Source organism: Patagioenas fasciata, chromosome 2 (assembly GCF_037038585.1).
Source record: "Patagioenas fasciata isolate bPatFas1 chromosome 2, bPatFas1.hap1, whole genome shotgun sequence".
NCBI lineage: Eukaryota > Metazoa > Chordata > Aves > Columbiformes > Columbidae > Patagioenas > Patagioenas fasciata.
In genome coordinates, this window is record NC_092521.1 from 60,666,787 (window position 1) to 60,683,946 (window position 17,160).

Sequence of the window (17,160 nt, forward strand, 5' to 3'; positions counted from 1 at the left end):
TTGCTTTTTGGGGGGAGGACTGTTGTAGGTTTTTGTTTGTTTGCTTGTTTTGTTGTGTTTTTTTGGTTGTTGTTTTTGTTTTGTTTGTTTGTTTTGTTTTTGCTGTTGTTATTATATTGCCTCAAGGCTGTAATTTAAGAATATCTTAATCTTATTTTATTTTCAAACTTTTATTCATCTTACTTATGTGTATGCAAAATGTGTCTTTGTCAGATGCCTGAATCTATATCTTGTGTTCTACCTGATGACTAAGGTGTTTTCAGTAATGAATAATGCTTTGTTGTCAGTTAATTATTCTATTGTTTATTTTTGTCACAATCACTAGCAGTAACTATCATTACAGTGAAATCATTATTCTGGAGTCTGCCATCACCTGGATTTGTGGATTTCTTCCTAAATCCAGCAGGAATTGCTTTGTGTATTTGGAAGAAGTGTTCCCTGTGAAGTGGCCAGTTTGGGGTCAGGGTTCCTATGATCTTTTTCCATTGAAGTATTACCCTTCGTTGTAACTTCCTAAAGTAAACAAAAACAAAAACCACACAAACAAACAAAAAATACAACCCCCCAAAAAAATCCAAACCCAAGAAGTTTGTTTGTAAAAAAATAATGCAGAACAAGGATCAAGATAGTCTTAGCTCTGCATTTTCTTTACAAAGAAAAAACAAATACCTCATCATTTTGTCTACTTACTAGTCATCTTCAAACTGAGTCTGTCTTGAAATTTTTTTGGAAAGGCATTAGGTGTTCCAAAATACTGGTGCACCACAACTAATCCTGAGGGTTAATCCCATAATAAATATAAATTATCTGCAATAAGGTCAGACAACAGTATTTGGATCTGAAAAGCTGAAAAGTGTTTGAAAGGCTGGATTGGGCATGGTACTCAATTTGACTGGATAAAGCTGTTGCCAACTCCTAAGAGGGCAGTAAACCAAACAAAGCAAATTTTGCTTGTGAACAGTTGAATCCTGAGCTCCTAGAACAACTCAGATTGTTCAGAAATTGAGCTTTCTGCTGTACATATTAAGTTTTTAATAACTCCATATTCTAAGTTCAGCTACGATCATAACAGGAAAAAATATTGTTTCCCATAATGCAATCAATATTTTTTTTTTGTGACAACTGAATGTTTTTTCTTCATTTAATTCCCTATCAAATAAAAAAGGGCAATGGGTGAATTAGACATTTCTTTTGAGTTTAAGCAGTCTTAAATTCTCTTGGAATTAAATTCTCTTAAATTCTTGTTGTTTGTGCTTTTTCGCCTTTGATATAATTTTTAGGGACTGATCCTGTTTGTGTTTTTCTTTAAGACTGATTCTTGGGATGACAAACACTTCACATTTGCAGAACAACACAGAGCCACTACTTCAGGGGAGGACATAATTAAATTCCCAACAGAAAAAATTCTGCAGTAGGGGCAAGTTGAATACTTTATAATGTATCACAGTCAGTAAGAGAGAAGCAGGAAAAAAAATCCTGCATTGTGTTCTTGGTCTGTGGAGATCATATCCTCTGTGCAGCTCAAAGTCATTGAGACTTCAGGGTTTTTAACAGGTCAATATTCTCCTTTTAAACAATAAAATCATTAATCATAAAAAGTAATGGGAAAAAAAAAAGCTTCTTTAAAAAATAAAACCACTCTTCCTCTTATTTCTCTTATTATGAATTATGAAACATCCTGATGCTTAATTAAAGTAGATTTCATCACATGGAGGAGATGCAAGGGTAATTCTGTGTCAAGTTCAGTAATATTATTTCGGTTTTTAAAACTGTTCTTGATAAATAATTACATTAACCTCTGCATGTGCATGACTAAGTGCTGTTACTGACTGTAAGAAGGATAGACCAAGTTTTGACTGCTGTATAAAAGCACCGGTACTAAAGAGTAGCTGGAAAAATGCAGTCAGATGTGCAGTAAAGCAGCTACTAAACACAAAGTTCAGCCCTCTTAACTTTAGTTAGGTATCTTAACTACACCAGTTATTTCACCTTGTTTTATACTCAATAGAAAATGACAGATCTGTTCAAGAGACACATTATCATACCCGATGGAGACACCATTATTTTTTTACCTCATTACTACGGATACAGCTAGATATCTAGCCTGGATGAGCTGACTAAACTTTAGAAGTTGAAGTTAAGACCCATTTTAAATCATAAATAGGTCAGTAGAAGAATTTTTTTTTTTTTTCATTCAAATAATGCAATTGAAAAGCTATAATGTCATTTTGATAAAAAAGCCAAGTCTATGACATGGCAATTAATACGGTGTCAACAAAAATACTCCTGGAAACAAAAGTAATGTGTTTATTGTATGCACCTTGCAATAGATACAGCTTTATGAAATTCAGAAAACCATGACTAGAACAAATGGTCTGTGTCTCGGACAAAAATGTGTCAGATAATAAAATCTATATAAAGACCCTAGTGACAGAATATATATAAAAATGCACAGGATATGGCATATTCTTTGTACTTATATTTGAAACCAGAACAATAATAGTTTCTGAAAAATAGTGCAGCATTATGTAATGAAAGAGTCTGTCATGGAAGAATATGCAACATTAAACGTATTTAGGAGTGTAGATTTTCACTTTTCCTGAAACTGGAACATTAGCTTCTGAAAACTCAAGTTTTCTTTAACAAAGTTTCTTTGCATATCACAAGACTTCCTACATTCTTATTCTTTCTACTCTTGTCCCACTTTTCCCACTGTACAGGACAATCTCTTTCTCTGCTGTTTCTCTTTCCCTGCTGGCATACCACTCATGCAACATAACAATGAAAGGAAAAGTTGAAATAAACTTTTTTCTTTTTTTTTTTTCCTCCAAAGTTCAACTGCAATTCAGCCTTGCTTCACAGGCAAGCTAAAGAAAACTAGTTTCTATGCTTAGTATTGCTATCCACATTTTCCTTTGTTACTTTACTAACTTTTTCTACAGTGATTGGAATAATAAGGATAAAAAACTGAACCTAAGCAGTATTTATGGCTCTGAACAGCAACCTGAACACCATAAGGACAATTTTTATCATCTGTCAGTGCACATCATTTATCACCTATGGAGGATGATAGTATTGGAAACTGCAGAAAGGTAAAAAGAGAAATTATATTTACTGTAATAGTTCCTAAACAAGGTAGATACCTGACTGGCCCGCCAAGTTGTCATATAACAACTTGCGTTGGCATTTCAGGTCATATTTTATTCTGAAGAGCATCATACTTCTGGTATCCAATGAAGAGTTCCATGGAAAAGTTCGCCGAGATTTGCCAAGGATGAATGTAAGCACTTCAGTTGGTTACTTTCTCCTATGAACTCTTCTTTCACAATACTCTAATATTCACGCCTCAAAGAGCAATGCTGGGAATATCCCAGTGTACAAATTCCTTCTAAATGTTTGCAATTTTGAGACTCCAAAATCAGAGTAATGGATTTGTTAGTGTTTTCAACCTGTTTAATCTCAACACCAAGGCTCCTCTGTGACTAGGTCTGATCAAATCAGCCATGAATGGTTGAAACAGTGTGCATTTCTTCACTATAGTTTATCTTTACACTTTGCAAGATTTGATAATGTTTTCACCCAAAAAATAAAATCACAGAAAAGACTCATCTTAGAATTGCTTTTTCAATTTTTATTTATTTATTTTTAATTACATGTATATGGTATGTGCTAGTTTATTTTTTTGTGCCATTTCCCTAAAAAAGCTGACACGAGAGCCTTTACTGTTGTAATTTTCTGCTACACATGGTCTTCCAGTGTCCATATTTAGCATACTGCAGACTACAAAACAAGATATAGACTGTTTTGAATCCCTTTTAGTTAACTATACCTCTGCAACAACATTCATTACTTTGCAGAGTGTATCTAGAGCTGATGTTCTGTTACATTTCTTTTCATTGATGCCTTAACTGTCCTGAGACATCAGCTATCTTAGGTACTTGCAATTCCCGTTATTTTAGTAATCTTTTCTCCTCACATGCCCAACAGGATAGGGTGTATATGTGTGCACACACATGTGCATGTGTGCTTATGTGTCTCTAATTCCCTGTGTTCCTAACTCTCCCTAAGAGCTTGTGTATCCTTTAGTAGCTTTGCTTGAGCTGAGGTTTTGGTTTCTTAGCCAGAAACTTCAAGATAGTTGTGTCCACCTTGTAGACCTTAGATAATACTTCTCTCACATCACTTATATCTACGAAAATCTTAGCTGCGCTCCTCACATTGATTCAGATCTGCACCTACCTGTGTGCTCTGTCAAACTAACACAACTGATGTGTCCTTGTACTCTTCTAAATATATGATGAATAACAATGGATTCGGAGCTTCATATATCAAGAGAAGTTTCTGATGATCTATGCTAAAAGGTGACATCTGTGCATCCATGAAATGTGTCTCCTTCCCAGTTTCCTTAGACTGTCAGTTCAAGATTATACTAATAAAACAACATAATGCTCCAATATTGTATTTTCCTGGGTGTCAGGTGCCAGGGACGTCACAGATAATAAAAGAGTTTTCACATAGGTAGAATTCACACTCATTAGTGGGCTGTCAGAGAAGAGCAATGAAGCTGGTGAGGGGTCTGGAGCACAAGACTTATGAGAAGCAGCTGAAGAAACTGGGATTTTGTAGCCTGGAGAAAAAGAGGCTAGCGGGAGATCTTGTTGCTTTCTACACCTACCTGAAAGGAGTTTGTAATGAGGTAGCTACTGATCTCTTTTCCCAAGTAATAAGTGATAGGACGAGAGAAAATGGCCTAAAGTTGCACCAGGGGAGGTTTCGATTGGATATTGGGAAAAATTTATTCATGGAAAGGGTTGTCAGACATTGGAACAGACTGTCCAGGGAAGTGGTGGAGTGCCATCCCTGGAGGCATTTAAAGACTTGTAGATGAGGTTCTTAGGAACATAGTTCAGTAGAGTTGATTCTTCTCGAAAAAATAGAAAACAGGGATCGTAATTGCTGCTAGCCCCATTTGGAAATCCCAGTCTGAATGACTCTATCTTCCATTCTTTCCACAGGACAGTGGGTGTCTTCTACATCCAAATATTAGATATCTGATCTCTATTTCTTAGTGAGCAGCTTTCTTTTTTTCCTGTACTTGTTTGCATTTTACTACACTTGTTTTTCTTAATTAATTCAATTAATTAATTTTGCATGTTGGAATAGTTTAACAAAGTTGGTAAATTATGATTTAGAAGTTTTTAATTATTCTGACTAGTCACTTCAATAGAAAAGGAAAAACAATATAATGAGAAAAATACTATGTTATTTGTAAGGGTATAATTTAATTTTCTTTTCTGGGATGACTGGTTGCAATTCCTCTTCATATATAAAGAAAGCTCACAAACTATTACTAATGCTTTCTTGAAAACAATATCTTGAAATTTAATATTGTAATATGTAATCCCTACAGTTGTGGATGTACATGAGCTAATATTTTAAGGTAATGCCCATTAAGATCAATGTCGACTAACCACAATTCATTGTTTGAATATTGATCAAGCATATTTAATTTACCATTAGTGTTAACAGAATGATGTATTAGTCAACTAAGAGAGCATTGACTGAGAATCTTAATTAGATATTTAATTCATTAGCCAGATTTAATACAAATCTAACCGTTGGTTTCAGTACTTTCTTTTTGTCTAGAATATCTGATTTTAATTCAAGTAAAGATATCCGCTTACATAGCAGTATAAACTTCCTTTTTTTTTCAACTCGCACTGATGTTCTCTGTGTTTTGATTTATCTCCTGGAACTTAGTATTTCCATCAAAGTTTTTCTAAACGTTGTATACAAGTTTTCTTAAGTTGAATAAGGCCATTTCAATGAGCTATTGCATAGCTGTGGAAAAGTCTTTTCCAAAGCAGTCAGGAAATCATTTCCAAGATCACCAGTCACTCACTGATGCAACAGAAAGACAACTTTGATTGAAAAATAAACTTACGATCCCCAAATATTTGTGCAGAGCCTATCAGAGCATTTGCAAAATGAGCTGAAAACCTTCTTTGTGCCTTATTTTCTAATCGACCTTCTTGTTCATTTAGTCTGCAGCCTTAGTTCCTGACTCTAATATCCCTTGCCACCTTTGCTCAAATAACCATATTTGTTTACCCTCCACATCCCTGTTCTGACACTTTTGCCATGGACTGAACTAATGCTTTCTTTTTGTATGGGGTGGTAAAGGATGGTAGACTCCAACTCTGTAGTAAGTAGATACCAATGAAAAAGAGAGACAAAAACCAACCAACCAACCAAAGAGAAGACAGATCATCAGAAGCTGAACTCTAAACACAGTATTTTCTATTACACAACTAGAAACAAAGGAGAAGAAAGTATCCTGTTTCAACTGTATTGAAGCACATAATTTTTTTTCCTTGATTTTCTGTAATATAAGAAAAACCTTAAAAATGAAGCAAAATGTTTCAACATTGTTTATATTCAATGTTTAATCAATATGAAATATAACTTATTTTCAGCATTTGCTTCTGAGAACTTTAATATTCAGCGATTTCATTGCAAAATGGAATAAAATAATTCTGTCATATCATGAAATCAAAGTTTCATACTGCTGCATCTGGGAATACCCACAACTGAACTGAAATGAAAGACTCTTTCCAAATGGAGAACAACGTTGCATTTTAATTTAAGTCTGTTTTATATAAGAGTTTATTTATGGTCCAGTTAATAAAAAAATGGATCAGATTAAACCACGAGAAAAATATATTGCATATATTTGAAATGGGCAAACTCTTTTATTTAATTCAGCTAACCACTGCTGGAATAGCTACTGATTTACAGAGTTGTGAATCCAGAATAGTTAGGTTAACTGTATCTCATTTGACAGTTTTTCTCTAGCTAAATTTCAGGGGTAAATGCTCAATTTCTATATGATTTATTGTTAAATAACCTGTTACTTGAGTAGAGGCTTTTTGAATAATAAAACATGAAAGCATTAAATTAGAGATTACTTATGATAGGAAACTTTTTTCTAAATAGTTTTTATTGAGGTTTTAATGAGGTACTGGATTCACTGTGAAAGTTTCTGCTCTTCTGAAGTGAATAAGCACACTTGTTTAACTTCTAGATGAGATGGAATGGGTGTATGAATGTTACAATATTGTTACTGATCTCCTTGTTCTGAAGGTAATGCTATTCTAAAGGTCTGACAGGGGTCAGTCATGTTATACTCATTTCATTTCCTGTACCTTTCCCTAAGCATACACTTTTTGACACTGTCAGATGTGGGATGCTAAGTTGGGTGAAACTTTGATTTAATGCAATACAACAGTTCTTTCATTCTCATGAAAGTAAATTGTCTTACCAATTATCAAGAGTAAGAAACGGTGAGGCATTGAAGAACATACAGAAACTATGTAAAGAGGGTTGAAGTTTCTTGAAAGATCACAAACTTTGGTAATGAATATTAAAGACTATAACCATTTCAACCATCTGCCATCCAGAAAATGCTAACAGGATATTTTCGGTTCCAAATATTGCTTTAGAAGAAGTGTGCTAGAAGATGAGTTTGTGACCTTTATGATCAGTAGTACATAGTTTAAAAACAATCCATGAACCTCTCTAAACATCTGTTGAATACCTCCATGAAAGCCTTGAAACTCTTTGTGGTCTTTTGGCATGCTTTAAGAACTGTACATGTACAAGTAGAAACACTGTTTTAAACTTTCCTTTATTTCTACATGTGTTTCCCTGAATTTCTGATTTACAGGTTTCTTCCTTTCCTGATATCAATCTGTTGGATTCCTTTTGCACAACTGCTTAAAAATTCATTATTTCTTTTTTTTTTTTTTTTTTTTTTGGTATTTTTTTAGAACTAAGGAAAAAAAATAAAGTTTCCTTACCTATAGGGCATTAACATGAAGGCATCTTGGTCAGTGACAATGGCTCCCACATGAAAACAGAAATACATAACAATATGGAAAGATTGTACTAACTTGTGACTAAGTTGATAAAAAATGTGAGTAATTGTTTACTTCTTAAAACATCACAAAGGTAAAACCAGAAGCTGGTGTTCTCAGACTCAAAAACAAAGAAAAAGACCAGGTTAACACAAGTAGCTGATCGGAAAACATTTGGATATCAAAATCCTATATTAAATTCTCAAAGCTGTGTTAAACTAGAAGTTTGAAAAACTCCCATTTGAACACAGGAACTTTCCAGCTGGTATCAGCTACTGCCAACTACAGTAAATCTGTTTCAGTTATTCCATCAGAAATATTAACAGTTTCTGTGCAAGAGATATTTAAGTTATAGTTCTTCTAGTAATGAAATCTGAAGCTATCATTGACAAAAACAACATTAGAAAAAAATGAAGAAACATTTAAGGAAGGAATGGAACTCAGATAACTTGAAAAGCTGTGCAAGATCTAAAAGAAAATATTTTTAGTTGAAACCAACCCCTCCCTTGCTTTAATAGTTTAAAACACACAGAGTAACAAATTATTCAATGATACTCAAGAGAAACATATGAACCTTCTAAAAGGCAAGAGAAGACTTTGTAGCTTACAAATGCAGAAGATTGTATTTAGTGCTGAAGAAAATCCGGATAACCTAGTTAACAAAAGCAAAATTTGGTTTTGGACAAAATATGTACAAAAATTGTTTCAGCAAGTGATTCTGTCTATGTATAGAGGCTAATCTAAATATGTCAAAGGATTAATTAGGAAAACAGGAGAAAGTGCTGGGAACAGACCACATACAAAGTTATGGCCTAAAACTTGCAATCTCTGTATCCAAGACTAACATAAAAATCTCAAAATAAAATCCTTGCAAGTGAAGTTACTGCATTGATAAGGAATGACACAATTGCTAATTAACGAGTCATCAAACCATATCAGAAGTGGAAATAATTTCTGTTATTGAGATGAGATCATATATAAAATTACTCAGTGCTGGTATTACATTGGAAAACAAAAAAGAAACAATCACCTTCTGATTGACAGGTGGATTATGAAGACTACTCAATCAAGGCAAAGAAACTTCAGGGAACTATCAGGAAAGTGCATGAAGCTCTTAAGCTATTTCCATTTTCTAACACACAGAAAAGTTGGAAAGGTTTTGTAAAATATGTTTTCTAACTTATGGATTTAGTGATAAACAAAAAAGATATGGCTTACCTGTTTACATAATTTCTGAAAACCCACAAAAAATATTTCAGTATGTCAAAATAAATGGCCACTGACTTTAATAATAAAAAAATTATGGAAAATAAACACAGAAGAAACCCTAAAAGAATATGACGTCTATTTTAAGAGACAGGCACAAAAGGATTTCTATGGCAGATTGAAACAGAATTGTCTTTAGTGACTGAGAGAGCATATTTAAACTTTCCACTGATGCTTTCCAGACAGACATGCTGGATGAAACTCCCACTCAGCATGACTTGAAAATAATCAGATCATAGGTCTGTGTGGAAGAAACATATTTTCTGCTTTAAGACTCTGGCAAAATTGTCACTGATGGTTTTGTGTTGGAAGAAGCTGCGTATCAAAAAATGTCTAATCTCGTACCTGTGGCTCCTCAGGTGGATCTACATGACCAAGACTGTAGACAGAGGAATCAGAAGTGGGGTGACCATGCTCCAGAGGACAAACATGAGGACAGTTGTTTGCAGGGCTCATTAATCACATGTGAGTTGTGGGGCTGAGGAGCCAGGGAGCATCAGCTTCACTGTGCCATTCATGTGCTGTCTGCCAGCACTGATTGTAGAGATGGAGGGCAGTGGGAGCTCTAAGATTTCCTTAGAGCTGCTACCTCCAGTACAGTAATATCTGTGACAAATGACTGATGAGAATTCATCTTGTGACAGAACACATCAGAAGACAGAGAAATCTAAGCATTAGCTAAATCGGAGGCCTAAGTATCATCCTCAAGAAAACAAATCCAATAATACACATCATTCCCAAAGGACAGGCTGAAAGAGCAGGAAGAAGAAAAGATCTTCAAATGTCAGTCCCTAAGGCTGAATTTAGAACTCATTAAAGAAAGCAGTACCCATTGCTACAGATCCCTTAGAGATTCTGATCACGGTTTTGAAAAACACCTCAATGTTTTAAATGTTTTCCTCAGTATGCAATCTCTAAAAACCTGTGATTTTCAATATCCATATTACAGCGTTGCTGGAGCCCTTATGCTTTGTCCTGGAGCTTTGATGATTCTGGTCCAAAAAAGAAACTTCATTAATCGATAGGAAGCAGTGCTGTAGAAAATTTTTCATTGACTATTCATATTCTCAAAGCGCAAATAAAGAATACTACTGTACCAGTACTTTTTCTTAGGTGTGTATTATGTGTTTTATACGCCTGTGACAGTTGTGCTCATAGGTTTTACAGACTAATGTGGCTCTTAAATGTTAAACAATAGGTTTTCATTGCCTTTACCTGGAATTGGAGCATGTTTTTGACATATACAAGAAATGTTTCAAATACATCCATATTGCAATTTAATCTGTATAATTTCATTTCTTCAGGTTAATTTGATATGGATAGATTTATAAAAAATTCCTGCTTAGAGCAAAAACTCTTCAGCACCAGGTATTCCAAGAAAAATATTTGAAGTAAAGCTGAAAGAAAAGAAGATTTTACATTGCTTGATATGTGTACAAAATAAAGTTGTGCTCTAAATACTTTATGGATAATGTAATAGATGGTGAGAAATAGGACCTTAAAGCATTAAGAATGCACTTCTAGATTAAAACATCCTTTCAGTTTAAAAGAAATATATTTTCTTAAGGCTTTCTTTGTTTATTATGCATGAATATGGATTTATATATATATATATACATATATACATATAGATATATATATTAATGATGGTGGTGCAAACTCTTTACTTTTTCCCCAGAGAAGAAATTTGATAAGTCAGTGGTCTCATTCAAGTACTCTCAAGAACAAATATTTTAGCCTGAATAAAAAAGGCAATTACTTTTTACAAATGTATTTTTCCTTCAGAAAACTAGTCTTACTGAGTATTGCTGAGAATTCTTAGCCCTTTTTATTTAGGTAGATAAGTAGATTGTATTTTTAGGACCCTGGTTACATCTGTGTTCACATGAATATGCAGCCATTGCAAACAACTTCTTACCTCAAAGGACTTATTTAAGTAACCCTTCAAGACTACCTGGTTGGAAATGTGGCACTCATTTCAATGTGTTTCAAGGGACTGGAAATAGAAAACAATGCTGCCAAGCACTGGCCTGCCAGTGTTGTCAAGCTGCCAGGAATTATTTCAAGGGAAGATATCAGGAAATTTATATAATGGAAATTAAGCTGTTCCTAGGGTACAGATGCTTGTGAAAATGGAGGTACAGAAGGCCCCAAATGCTTGCATCCATGTTTTGAAAAAACTGTACAAAGTTTTGAATCTAGAGAGGTCTTAGTTTTTAGCTGGTTATGTAAAAGCAAACTAATTACAGGAAAGGGACAAGAGAAAAAATGCCAGTTAAAGTATTGTTTAGGGCAGTCAGTCCCTGTTTGAAAGTTGGGATCTCAGTTGCAGGGCCAGGGTGTATCCTACTAAATTTCTATTGTCACCCAAATGTGCAGTCACTGATTATATCTTCCCATGAACATTTAATTAATTGCCATGTTTGCTGTACTATAGGTTTCAGTAAAAAAGGCGAAGTAACTTGGGAAAAGTCTAACCAATTCTTTCTGAAGAACATCTATGGAATAATGGCGAATTCATAAGTACTTTAAAAAAGGACTTAAACAGCTTGACAAGCCTCTATGGTAACTTGGGGAGTTCTAATAACAAAATCTTACAACTTTTTTTCTGCTTTTGTAAATCCCAGAAAGTTTTGTACAGAACTGAGATATCATCCAGCTTTTCAGAGGCAATTTTGGTACATTGAAAATACTAAAAGTTTAGGCCACAGATTTTTTCTCATTTTCTCAGTCTTGTGCGTTGATTACTATTTCAGAGCAACAGTTGTGTCGTCTTCTGTCTGCGGACAACTTCTTTCACAAACTGTTTTTCAGCTGTAGTACACACCACAGTCTTTGTCTCTACTTTCTTTGATTCCAGTGATTTTTGCATACACTGGGGACGTGTTTTTAAAATAAATCCCCAAAGAAATAGTTAAATACATTATGTGTTCTGTAGAAATGTTTTTAATCATCGGTGTAATGACAGATAACATCTAGGAGGTAATGGAGTCCTTCTCTTATGACTAAAAAATTGTTTGTCATCACATTATTTTCTACCATCTTCCCTTTCATGACAAATGATTTTAGTGATAAGCCTCCAGTAGACTCCCTTTTATCATGATAACCATTTATTGTTAACATTCATTCTATAATTCTGTGGGAACTAAAGAAAAGAGAAATAGCAGTAGTCAATAACAAGCTTCTATAATTTAAGAATGAAAAAAACCCCATATATAAAAAACATTTCTGTCTGACTACATGGTCTAGTGGCTATTATGTTAAAATACAAGCCTTCAAAGACATAATTAGCTGACATACATGAGGCATTTTAGAATAGACTTCCAGGATAGCTGTGGCACTAATTTGTTCTAAACTAACACTAATGTAAATCAGAAATAACTCCTTTAACATCTAGGAAATTATGCTAACATGATAGGACTGTAATTGAAATCAGAATCTGACAAATTCATGAAGTGCAGCTATCTCAAAAGTACTTGCAAAGGCTACAGAAGCCAAAATTAAACTTCTAAAAAAAAATAATCCAGACACGAGTCCATATTCTCTCCCTAAATCATCTCACTGTGCCTTGCTATTGCTATGTGTTTTGTTGTGTATATTATTGAAAGATCTGGATAATACAGCAGAAAGAAAAAAACTAGGGAGAAATCTAGATTATGATTATTTTTTTCTTTGTAAACATAAAGAGTAATTTATTCTGATTAAGTTACAACTGAGAGAAAAAAGCCTCTTTAAAGTTCTGCTACAACTGAGAGAAAAAAACCTCTTTAAAGTACTGATAGTTTAACATTCAATACATGAGTGAAGTCAGACTTGTAGATGCAGAACTGAATTTTACATTTTAATGTCATGTCTAATAATTATAATCTCTTGGTAATGTTGTACAATAGACAACAAAATCCAGGCAATAACTTTCAGTTTAATTAAAATAATCACGTAGCGCTGTGGCAGCTTTAGTGAGGCAAGCAACACTAGCACATCATGTTGCAAAAATTCCTCAGATATCACCAGGAGAAACATATGCTTGCTGACAGCTTGATGGACTCTCACACCGCCTCCTATACTTAAACACAAGAATAAAACCTTGTGATGTTATTCAAGGGAGAAAGTGGGTAGATATTTCATGAGGTTGCATAGACAGAGCTAGAATGGAAATAAGAGCTGATCCAGACAGAGAGGAGACAGACAGTATGTCAATGGAGACAAACCTGTTACTAACATAACACTCAAAGCTCTCCTTTTAGGAGATTTAAGGAAATAAATGAAATATGAAAGAAATCAGGCCATTCACTCTCCCCGAACACCATGCAGTTGTAGATTTAAGTAATCAATCAGTGCAGCATTCTACCCCTAACAAAAGCTTGAACCCTGAGCAAAATTAGAGGTCCTTTAGATGTAGCTATTAATAGCAACACTAACTGAAGTGACTTACTGCTGAGGCAAGCTAGCTGAACAACTTTGCGGCTCAGAAAATGACAGCTACTCAGTGCCTACAATTGCCTTAGGAAATGCACTGACAGAGTCCATGGAAATGTTCATTAACTCAGACATATGTTCATTAGGTCATTTCGGTCTCTCCAGACATTCTTGATTACTCTTTTCCCCATAGCAGACTTACAAAACCAGGGAGGAAAGGGATACACCAGATGTAGGGCAAGATTATCTGGCCCATTAAATCTGTGATAAAATATATCAAAACAGGCACTTCAATTAACAGGGGAGCCTGTTGACGGTGAGAAATATTTCTTCTTCACAATGTAATGTCGAGTTTACCAAGGGTCTTATCCTGTATGTTGCAGTGCTCACCCTGATAACTTGGCAGGGTTTTGGATCCCTACCTAATCCACATTGAAAAAATGCTCTGTACTTATTTCAGTGATCTGCAACTGCAGCCGAAATATGAAATAGCAAAATTTGTCAAATCATGCAAAATTATTTAGAAGAACTGATGCTTGAGAAGATATTAAGGAACTTTAGAGGGACTTAGAAAAGCGGTAAAATGTTGGAAAGTTACATTGGTTTAATTTAAAAGTAGTCATAATCTTCATGAACTAAAGATACATTTTATGAGCCATCAGGCCCCTGTAACTCAAAGTGGTTTAGACTATTTTCCGAATGTTCTTGGTAGGCCTGGTTATAACAGAGACAGCTTTTTTTTTTTTTTTTTTTTTTTTTCCTTTTTGTGGAAACACAGATAATAGAGAGCTGGAGGAAATAGCATTAGGTCAAGAGGTTTATTTTGCTGAAACATAGGCAACCTCTCCTGAAGTGCTGAAACATCTTTGTCATCATGAGATTGAAATTCATTTTACTTTCTTTTCATTAAGAACGTTTTCAACATATAGCTGGGTAGAATGCCATGTTGACAGCTATAGAAATAAAATAATGAATAAAATTTTACCTAAGATCAATATTTTGGTTTTCATTATTTTAATATACAAATTCAAATTTTCACATTTTAAATGTCTGTACTGAAAATACAGTGAGACAAATTTCTAGGAAATGTCTTCATTTTTCATGAATGAGCATTTCCTTCTAGAATTAAAAAAATAGTCAAAAATTCTCTGTTTATTATAGAGCAAAATTTGTTCTTAAGCCCTATACAAAGTTACTTAATGTTGGTCCTTCTTTTAAACTGTGTATTTACATAACTGAAATTTCTAACACGAAGTCAATTATTTACCTCCTCCTCTCCTCTCCTCTCCTCTCCTCTCCTCTCCTCTCCTCTCCTCTCCTCTCCTCTCCTCTCCTCTCCTCTCCTCTCCTCTCCTCTCCTCTCCTCTCCTCTCCTCTCCTCTCCTCTCCTCTCCTCTCCTCTCCTCTCCTCTCCTCTCCTCTCCTCTCCTCTTCCCCTCCTCTTCCCCTCCTCTTCCTCTCCTCTCCTCTCTCCTCCTCCTCTCCCTGAAACAAATTCATCATAGTTCAGTGGTCTATGTAGCATTACTACTAATAGTTTTTCTCCAGTGCTTACTTTATCTCTTCTCTTTGGCGGAGAGGAAGAATACATTATACAACCATTTTGCACAATGAAGATCTTTGTTCATTAAGAGATCCTTCAGTGTTTAGAATTTAGTGGGACACTGGACAACAAAACAAGAAAAAAATCTTTAGTAATTCCCTGAAAGAGTACATAATACCTATTGTGAAATTTCTGAAAAAAAAAATCAGAACTGTATAGTTCAGTTAATGCTGTATTATCAGATTGTCTGAAGGACTGTATAGCAACAGAGATTTTTACTTCTTGGAGGATTGTATTTTCAGTGTCACAGTGAATGTGACAAATAAGAACTCTCACATGTGACATAAAGTAAGATAGTTTGGCAGTTTTGTTCAACAAGTGGTTCCCCACAGCACGAAGACAGTTATTGCTTCATCATTTGGTATTCAAATTAATGTTATGCCACACTAAGCTATCATTAATTGCATTATTAAACATACTGCTCATTAATTCATGAAAAATACATTCTAATACATGGAGCTTACAATTTTATCGGTTACATAAAATGTGATTTCCAATGATGAAAACAAAACTCCCACAGCATCCTACAGATACCTGAGTATCCTGAAATGTCAGAGAATGAAATCTGTCATAGGTGATATAAAAACATTGAACGGTCTGGTACTTGACAGAACAGGGATAGAAATAATCTCTTCAGATCAGCCTCACTGTTCAGTGAAGGCTGCTTAGTATCTAGAGGAAGTGTCACAGCTGAAGTTAACGCTTTCAAATGTTGTATTTACAGAATTTTGCATTTAATAATAACAAATTTTTCCTTGGCTTGCTAATTTAGAATGATTTCTTTTTATGTCACCTGAGAAAAATCTGGAATCACTAACATTTAAAGACTTGTCCTTAGATTACTTCAAAAGCAAACTACCATGGTTTCTTGAGCCAATCAACCTTTTGTTCTATGCAAATGAATACATGTTAATATTTTTATTTCTATTTTACAGTAAAAAATGATATATTGTTCATATATCCTCACATTTATGTATAACTTTGCTAAGAATGTGAAATTTCCATATTAAGTGGGCTACTTCTAAATTACTTGGTAAAAATAGCTCTAAGAGAGGAAGAGAAAGCAGGTTGCATTTCACATATATCTAATCGGAAAATATAGATACAGAGAAAACTTTTCTGTAAGGACATGCATGAATTATTTTTTATTAAGTTTCACAGAAGTGTGGGAAATAGTAGAAAACAGAAGTGAAAACAACTCAACCAAACCAAAACAAACATGTTGAAGTTTGCATTATCTGTATGTCAGTTGGCAAGGTGTTCAACAATTATTACATTATTGCTACTTAACAACTGACAATCTGGTGAGGGAGAACATCATTTTGTGTGACAAGAACTATAGGAAAATTTACCAGAAAATTTAAAGAAAATTTGAGAATTTTAAAGATATAGTTTTTTTCCTTTCATTTTAAAAATAGCAATCATGACTTATATTACATCTGTGTTTCAGCGGCATTTAGTACATTTTGAAAAATTATTAATAAACCATGTTAAGCTGATAGGGACATTAAAAGGAGAGTCAGATACTTTACAAGCCAATCATTCCCTCATAACTGATAAATTTTTAATTACATCTTTCTGAAATGCAGGAAATTCTCTACTCACACACAGTTTGTGTGATCATATGGAAATGAATGAAACTTTAAAAAATTAAGACATAGATTCATGTTAATAAATTTTCCTTGATTTTTAAGGATTGAACAAAAATCACATCAAAGTGTTTCACGACAAAAAAAAAATCAGGTAAAAATACAGACAAAAGCAACATTTGATAGGGTACTATGGAAATAAAGAAGCTAAAAAACCTCCAACAAACCACTCAAAATTTAAAAACCCCTTTTGTGCCCGTTCTATGCTCTTGCCTGAGGGCTCCTAAAGCTACCTTGTGGCACTTTGTGCCATTGAGAATTATGTGTCCACATTTGCACAGACAGTAGAACAGCAGGATATTGTCAGTGG